General features: G+C 40.0%; 1 long non-coding RNA gene across 1 annotated transcript; it reads right to left on the bottom strand.

Annotated features, from left to right (window-relative positions):
* Positions 1 to 1,265: 1,265 nt before the first annotated feature.
* LOC144237292 (uncharacterized) lies at positions 1,266 to 7,052 on the bottom strand. Its single transcript, XR_013336810.1, has 4 exons — positions 6,993 to 7,052; positions 5,645 to 5,716; positions 3,238 to 3,320; positions 1,266 to 1,491 (listed from the first exon to the last, which is right to left on the bottom strand). It is a non-coding gene; the product is annotated as an uncharacterized LOC144237292 (long non-coding RNA).
* Between the last annotated feature and the right edge of the window lie 2,039 nt (positions 7,053 to 9,091).

The raw sequence follows: 9,091 nt of genomic DNA, 5'->3' as shown, positions 1-9,091 counted from the left end.
ATAAAATAAATAAAACACATTAAAAAATTTAAAAAAAAAAAAAAAAAAAAAAAAAAAAAAAAAAAAAAAAAAAAAAAAATTTGATGCTTCCAGAGAAATGATGCTTAGCACTTAGCATACTAGTTTATTCTCCAAAGGACAGTGCCATCACCAGATACATCACATTAAGTCTATGTGAATGGCACTCGTGACACATGTAACATACAGCTCTGAGTGCTAACTGTGAGATTTTCCCCTCCTCAGTCTGCTTTGCGGCCTCTTCCCTCTCAGTTCAACTTCTTTTTTTTTTTATGATTTTTTTTAAATTTTTTTTTTTTTTTTTTACAAATAGTTTATTGTCAAATTAGTTTCCACATAACACCCAGTGCTCATCCCCACATCAGTTCAACTTCTAAAAGTAAGAGTACTCTAAGACTTGGTCCTGGATGCTCTTTATACTTTCTCTTTCTGGATAAACTCATCCAGCCCCAAGTCTTTAAAAAATATCCATAAGCTAATGAGTCCCAAGTTATCATTTTAGCCTTAACCTGACGTCCACATTCATATTCCCAGCTGCCTACTTGTCATCTCCACCTGAATGCTGAATAAGCATCTCAAACCCAACATGTCCTACTTGCTTCTACATATCCAAACCTGCACACTCCAGTCTTCCTAACTGTGAATACATTGTAGTACCATCTACCCAGTTGCTCAAGCCAAAAGATCACCCTTAATCCATATTTCCTTTATACCCTTTAAATCTATCAACAAGTGGTGCCACCTCCAGAACACTCCCCATACTTATCCTTTCTGAACCACCATCCTGATGTAAGAGTGCCTCATCCCTCATATAGGCTCCTCCATTTGTCTTCTACTGGTTTCTCTACTGCCTCTCTCACCCCCTGCACCTGGTTTTACAACAGCCAAATGATCTTTTGAAAATAGAATTCATAGGGCAGCATTCCATCTAACAAATGGAGAAATGCTCTCAGGAGTTATAAAAACTAATAAAAAACAAACAATCAGAATTCAGATTATGTATAAAACCCTCCAGTGGTTTCCTAGAAACTTAGATTAAAATCCAAACTCCTATCCTTGCCCTGCAGGGAAGTGAGATCTGGCTCCTCCTAACCTTTCTGGCCGCATCTTACGAGTCCTCCCCTTGATAACTGTTCTTCAGCCCCAGGGCCTTTGTGTTCCCCAAGCCTACCAGACTTGACCCCCATCTTAGGGCGTTCACACTTGCTGTGGGAAGCTCTTTGTCTGATAGTCACACATCTGGCTCCTCCTCCTCATTTACATAGGGCTGCTAAGTGTGGTTGTGTATAAAGAGCCAAGGAGTAGGGACTGACATCAGCTCTCTGATTCACCAAGCTGCACTCTGGCTCCAGGATGCCCGCAGTGAGGAGTCTTCTTCTGATTCCACAAAGGCACAGATGGATGGCCAGAACACATGCCTGTTCTGTGTCCTCCTGGATGGAGGACCTTTTTCCAAAATATTATTTCTTGTGTCTAAGAAGACATAAGGGAGAACGAACAGTCACTGGGCACTGATTTTACATGCATGTCTTACATAAAAACACAACAGGATTAGTCTTATTGTCCCCATTTTACATGGTAAACACTGAGATTGTGAGAACTAAATCATTAATGCAGAGTTAAAATTGGACTCGGATTCCATTGCACCAGACTGTCCCTAAAGATGAAGGAGCAAGAACTTACTTGAAAGCTTCCATTTTTTTCACGTTTTAATTCTACTTCTTATTTTCAGATTCTTGTAGGAAAGTTAGAACAATCTACAAAAGCCTAACTGTAGTCATTAAGAATAAATTACTATTGCTACATATGGATACAAAACATACCCCACCTATACACCCTGCAGGTAATAAATTAAGATCAATATGAAATCGAGTAAAACTTGTCATTTTACTTTTGAGTCTCCATACTTTTGAAGATACAGTGCTTATCCTTCTGACTTTTGTACTTACTTACTTGCTTATAGTCTATTTGGGAAAGTTATTTGTATAAACTTCTAAAATAGTGGCTGCATTAACTTATTTATTTACACTTATTATTAAAATCTTCTACTTGGGAAGTAAAAATGCAGACCAATGAGTAGGATTTATTTTTCTTTTCCTTGCTCACTTTTTTTCTTTCTTGTTTTTGAAAAGATATAAGAGTAGACTTCAGAAGGTTGGCAAGGATCGCAATTCTGTAAATTGAGTCAATTTCTTGATGGATGATGTTGGAAAAAATTTTTAATTTTTATAGTTTTTTGTTTATTTTTGAGACAGAGAGAGACAGAGCATGAGTGGGGAGGGGCAGAGAGAGAGGGAGACACAGAACCTGAAAGAGGCTCCAGGCTCTGAGCTGCCAGCACAGAACCCGATGCGGGGCTTAAACCCACAAAACATGAGATCATAACCTGAGCCAAAGTCTGACACTTAACTGACTGAGCCACCCAGGTGCCCCGAAAAAAATGTTTAAGGTTCCACTTAAGCTATAAAGCCAGGCCACCACTTAATCTGGGAAGCCGAAACAGTAAATACTTTTTCAGCCCTATTTCACAGTCTGAAGTGATTCCTTGTAACTCAACTTTCTTTTCTAGAAATAATAAGAGATAACCCTCATACAGTGCTTATGACATGCCAAACCCTATCCTAAGTCCTTTGCATATATTAAGTCATTTAATCTTTCTAACAACCCTATGAGGTGGGTATTATTATTATCCCTATTTTACAGATGGAGAAATTGAGGCACAGATAGGTAAGGTATAATTTAGTTGCCCAAGGTCACAAACCAGTAAAGGTACAGAGCTGAAATTTGTAAACGTACAGAGACAGGTGTCCATCTCTGGAATCTGTGCCCTTGACCACCAGAGTAACACAACTCTGATTAGGAGGGTAGTTATGATCACTTTTGTGCTATTGGTGAGCATTAGAAATGTATGCAAAATACACTGAAATTGGAGACACTGAACATAAAGGCCATCATGGCACCAAAAATCTAACAAATTGTTAAGAGGATGTCCATACTAAATAGGCAACTTCTAGTCACTGAATGTACATTCAATGGCATTCCCAATCATGGAAATGAGTCTATCCAGGCAAAGTAATCATGATACATTATATGAATTAAGTTATATGAACCCATGTTGGCTGAAGAAGTTCCCCAAACCAATAACATATACCACTTTCCACAGATGGATAGAATCTTAATAGTAGTAGTTTTTCAACAATACTTATATGATTCACTCACCTGATCATTCAAACTGCAATTTTGGAAAACATGCTTCACGACTTTGAACAAAGCACTTCACCTCTCTGCACCTGTTTTCTTACCTATAAAATGAAGCCGTAAAATAGTATGATCTTTAAGGCCCTTTCCATGCCTAACATTATATGATTTTCTGTCCAGACCTGATAGCTTGGAAATAAGAAGCCTGAACTTTTGTGGTCGTCATTTCTTACTCTTCAAAATCCACTGAGTAAAGCAACTTCACAGCTTCCTGAACCTGCGTGCTTTCAGATTACAATCATGTTAAGTTTGGCATTTAAAGTTCAAATAAAAAGTTGCCTGGTCAGCAGCAGGGAGCCAGATGTTATGGAGAATAAGTAGTAAAGGGGGATCTATTCTTTCCTTAAGTGCACACCTGATTTGCCAGAGTAGGGCCACTTAGCAAAGCGTATAGTAGGTAGAATCTAATGTCCTATCTATGGGGTCTAGAGTAAGTTACTTAACTGCTCTGTGCCTTACTTTATCATTTGTAAAACAGAGATGATAATCATCTACCTCACAAATTGTGGCAGAGAAATGAGTTTCTGTGAGCCTGGAGAAGAGTGCCTGGCACATAGTAATGCTACATAATATTTTGTTATTGTTCTTGTTTCCTATATCAAGAGAAACAAAATGAGAACCAGAAGAAGGTAAAGCCTGAGTCAGGATGGGCACTCAAGAGAGAAACTCAGGCAATGGCCCACAGAAGTCTTCTGCCAAGTTACCTTTACTGCCAGGCCAATGTGAAACAAAAGCTCTCATATTATGAAAATGCCCCCATTTCAGTTCTTCCATTTAGACACATGTTTAAATTCTAGGCTCCTGAGCCAATAAAGGGCTTCCTTACTTTTCCTCCAGCTCCAAAGTAAAGCTGACCGCTAACTGAAAAAGGAACATCTTAGGTAAGTTCTGATCTGTTTACTTTTGTATAATCTCCCTCCCTTTTCAAGAAATAATAATAATAGGAGCAAACACTGACACAGCAGAGGTGAAGTAACTCCCGAAGTTCACAGAGCTAAGCAGTGGAGCCAGAATTCAAACTGGGGCTGTCTAGCTTCTAAGTGTGCACTTGTGTGCTAGTAACCATGATGTTTTGCTGCATCACAGACTACATTCAGTGTGTGTGTGTGTGTGTGTGTGTGTGTGTGTGTGTTTGAAGAAGAGAATAAAGTATACCCTAAAGGACTTGAACACCTGCTGCATCATTCAAAAACACACTTGCACAGAGTACAAAACATGACATCTGACTCTGCATCATGCTAAATGGAGGTTCCCTGTGCACCTTGCTCAGGAAAGAAGCTGCAGACACATGATCAGGGAGGCTCTCCACCAGTGTAGTGAATTAGTTCCATGCAACTCACACCCCTGGCTGGTCACAGCAGCCTGTACAGGACAGTAGGTCCTATGGATCAGAACGAGAAATCAGGCGGGAGGCAAACAGAAGGCATGGACACAACCTGAGGCTAGTCAGCTGCCAACAATAGCTTGGAGGTAAGAGTAGAAACATCCTCAACTGGAGTGCAGCCACGAAATCCGAGGACTCCGGCCGGCAGGAGGCAAAGGGGCAGAATCACAAACAGCAGGTGCACGAACCTCAAGCAGTGGCTGCCACGACTGCGGCCAGAAGGCTGCACGGAAAACTTCCAGCCTCAGCCAGCAGCTCTTCGAGAGGTCTGGATCCCCGTTAAGTAGCGAGAGGTGCAAGAGCACTGTCCAGGACTCGCAAGACTGAGGTTCTGGTCCTAGCTGGCCCCGTGCCCTTCTACAGTATATACTTATATACGTATAGAAAGGTACAGAACACTTATGCAGTTTCCTCCATAAGCAGCATATTAAACTGGAAGTTGTAGGTCAATTACTTGGAGTGTTGGAGGTTACTAAATTGGTTAAGAGACTTTGACAACCATGTGGGTGTGCAGAAAAATGTATCTACACTAATACCAGTGGCAGCTATTTTNGCCGATATATAGACAAATTCTTTTGAGTCAGCACAATAGATGTGAAGGAAGGACCAATCCCACTCTCCTTGGAAATTATTTTTGCTATATATTAAAAATTACCTTGGTCCTGAAATTTTATACTGATAGATTAGCCTCACTTAGAAGTGCAAATTAAGATAACTCTGCAGTATCATTTTGTAATGATTAAATTAACAGCAATAACCCTCCCCCCCCCCAAAAAAACCCGACAAAGAAACAAACCATTATAAAACCGAGTTTGGGCAAGATTCAAAGAAGCCAACTTTTTACATTGCCAGGGACAGGATGAGTTGGTACTTTTTCTTAAAGGCAGCCCAAATACAGAATAAGAGCCATAAAAATGACCATAACCTTTGAAAATTATTTTGGGAAAATAATTTTAAATAAAAGATATTTTGTAAGATACTTACGGCAATGTTGTTTAATGGCTCCAAAACAGAAACAGTCCAAATTAATCCACAAATGTGGAAATGCAAAGATACCTATGATAGATTTGGTACAATAAAAAGTATATAAATGGGGTTTTTAAACACTGTAAAGAGAAAAAAGCACACATACATAAGGTTGGAAAAGAAGAGATTTCTAGGCGATGAAAGCAGGAAGGGGTAGAAGATAGTATCTCACGTAGGCAGAATGGGGGTTCATGAATGAGTAAGGGTTATAAGCGGCAGGGTCAAGGATAAGCTTTGTCAATTTAAACACAAACCAAAGAGCCCATGGGAAGCGATGATCATAACCAATTTGGGTATGCGTTTTTCTATTGAATGATTTTAAATTTTCAGCTGTGAGGAGAAAACTTGTGCGTGGTTTAATAGGAAGACCATAGAGCAGGTGGGCATGGGGCAGTCGGTATTGGTTACCCGGGAAAGGGGATCAATGACTGGATTTTCCTCTGCATTTTGAGTAAGCACATACCTAAAGAGGTCCCTGAAGCAAGAAGCTGGTACACAGGCCAGTGGCTCAAAGGGAGCAGGGCTCTGAGCAGGAAATGGCTAAGACAGTCTCTAGTTGTCAGAGGAAGTTGATGTAATGAAGGCAAGACTCTGGGGAAATGTTGCTCAATTATTAAGACCAAATACTTTAGATCACCTCTGAAGAAGCCCAGATGTTATCTTAGAACAAAAAGGTAAAAAGCCGAGAGGATGAGATGAAATACTGTGTGTAGAAGTGCTCTACCAACTGAGAAATGCTTTATAAATACTTGCCCTGGAGACAAGGGCTTCACTCTAAATAGCAAAACAAAGCAAAATAACAACAAAAAACAAACAAAAAGAGATTGCAAAATTAGCCCGTGTATTTTTTAACTCTAAGTTTAAATCAATAATTCCATAAATTTTTATAGATCTAATTTTGAAGAAGAGTTGGTAAAATCATACTATTTTATCTATTTGAAGCTATGATTTTACCTTGACCATTTAACGACTTTGGCTCTTTCCAGATTTTTGGTAATCTATAAGCCAACCCTAATTAAATTGATTATGTTGTGAATTAGTGAAACAGTCTAAAACCACCAAAATATGCCATGATTGGCTCAATGATTTTTGTAGTCTTAATATTTTAAATCAAATGACCACTTAATCATTCATGCATGCATGCATTCATTCAGGAGAATCGCAAGAGAGACGATATGTCTATGTAGGAAGGCAGTACAAGGTACAGAACACGACAGACTTTAAAAAAAAGAAAAAACATGAAAGTAGGGTTACGTTACATAAATTGTTCTTTCTGCTGATCTCAATGAGTAAATAAATAACTTACATCTTTTCAAAGAACACCATTTGATCGTTCTTGCCTAATCGTAGCATTTGGCTTCATGAAGCCTGCTGAGTTGTGCTAGCTAAATGCTTGCACTTACACGCACTTACATGTTTCCGTAATGTTTGGTTCGCCAGGGCCGAGAGTCAGCTTCTACCTCATGCCTCAGGGATATCAGGTTTCAACTCATGTCGTCTGCATACTGTATTACCACCCCCTCCCCCCCACCCCCCGTGCTTTAATAAAAAGAACATTTTCCATTTGCTTTTCTTCTTGTTTCTTGTGACTACGGGGTCAAGGGTTGTTTTCCTCTACTGTTGTTAAACATCACCTGTATCATTAAGCCGAAATGTGTAAAGGTATAGAGCAATGCTTCTAGCTGAGAAAGGTAGTCATCTTGACTAGATACCAGTTTATCCATGCGATGAAAGTACCGTTTCATTTTTGATGGCCTTCATTTAGCATTTATCCCTGGGGCTGGATTTTGTGTTGCCTTTATAAACACACACACACACACACACACACACACACACACACAGAGCCTAGTTCTTTTTAGGCACTTCTCCAGCTGTGAGTTTAGCAAGGCTTCCTGCTAATGGGGAGACAGAATTACAGCTCCAAACATTCCCTTGCCACTGATCCAGAACATGTGTTATCATATCACACACTGTCGATTGATTCCAAATCCCTGCCAACAGGGCACAGTCTGCATTCCAAATATCTAAGGCCCTGGGACAGTGAATTGTAAAACAGAAATGTGCTATGCTTTCTCCTTTAATTTGGTATACACATGACTAAGTTTGCTGAACATTTTTGTCTTAAAATATGGATTTTTTTCTGAAAACATAGAACAGCCTACAAAATGTCTGTAGCTTAGTGACAACAGACTTTATTTTGAAGATTCTCCGGTCTCCTCCAAGTCACTTTCAATCTCTTGGTAAAGGTTGGTTAACAGGAAATTGGGCAAGATGGAAGGGAGCTCACATTTAAGATAATAAAATGACTCTCATTCAACTGATGAGAGACATAAACAGTCTGACTATGATGGTCCCACGGGAGTAGAAGGCTAGGATTTCCAATGCTACATAAACAGTTGCAATTTCTGCAATTACTCTAGAAATGGACTCCTGGCGCACATGGCAATGTCAGGAATAAGCATGTTTTCAGTTCTGTGCAATCCCATATTGAGGACCTGAGTTACTATTGATTTATTCCTTATATAAAATAAGTGTATAAAACAATTCAAAATAAGTGCAGTGAACAAACATGGCTAAAACTTGTCTTTATTTTTGTGACTACTGAGGACTGGAGAGTGGGGGCAGGGAGGAGAGAGAGTAAGTGTCACTGGCAACCTGGCATTGGGAACACCTTGGGGATAAGCAGGAAAGTTGGATTCCTCATAAGTCCTCAGCTCCAAAGTGTCCGAGAGCCCCAACTTGGTTACTATGGTGATACCATTCCATTCCAGTAATTTCACCTGACAAGGTCTCTATTGTGTCTTCACTCTTGAACATTAGCCCATCTCACTCTTCTCTGACCCTGCTCTTCCTCATTAGATCCTAAGAAATAACCACATATGCACACATAAGAACAGGCAGTTAATACTTTGTGACAAGTGAGTTAATGCCAGAGGGTGAATTGCCAAGGCACGTACTCAAACTTTATAGAAGAGGATTCTGCATATTTTCAAATCAAATCTCATTATACATGGCAGAATTCTGGTGTAATGGTGGCATGGCCCGGTTTTCCCTCAATGTATTAGCTTGTGCTAAGCAAGAAAAAAAAATCTGGCTAGCTGCATGATTACCCCGAATTGTTTTCGAGTCGGTCTGGGATAATGAAGACATAACTCCGCTCGCCTTCAAGAGGCCTGGCCTCCAGGATCAGCTTATGGTCAACCAACTGAGTGGGTTCGGGGAAGTCACTTGCACTCGCTAGGTCTGTCGTTCTTCAACAACAAAACAGGGGACTTGTGCAGGCAGCATGTGCTAAAGGTCGCTGCTGCTCTCAGATCCAGACGCTCTTTACTTACTGGTTCCTTCTTCTCGGAGAGGAAGGACTTTCCTGCACACCGCCAGGCCTGTTTGTCTGATCTTCCTAAT

This window comes from Crocuta crocuta, unplaced genomic scaffold (genome assembly GCF_008692635.1).
Source record: "Crocuta crocuta isolate KB4526 unplaced genomic scaffold, BGI_CrCroc_1.0 scaffold166, whole genome shotgun sequence".
NCBI lineage: Eukaryota > Metazoa > Chordata > Mammalia > Carnivora > Hyaenidae > Crocuta > Crocuta crocuta.
Note: the sequence above shows the minus strand (reverse complement) of the source record. Positions and strands in the feature narration are given on the sequence as shown.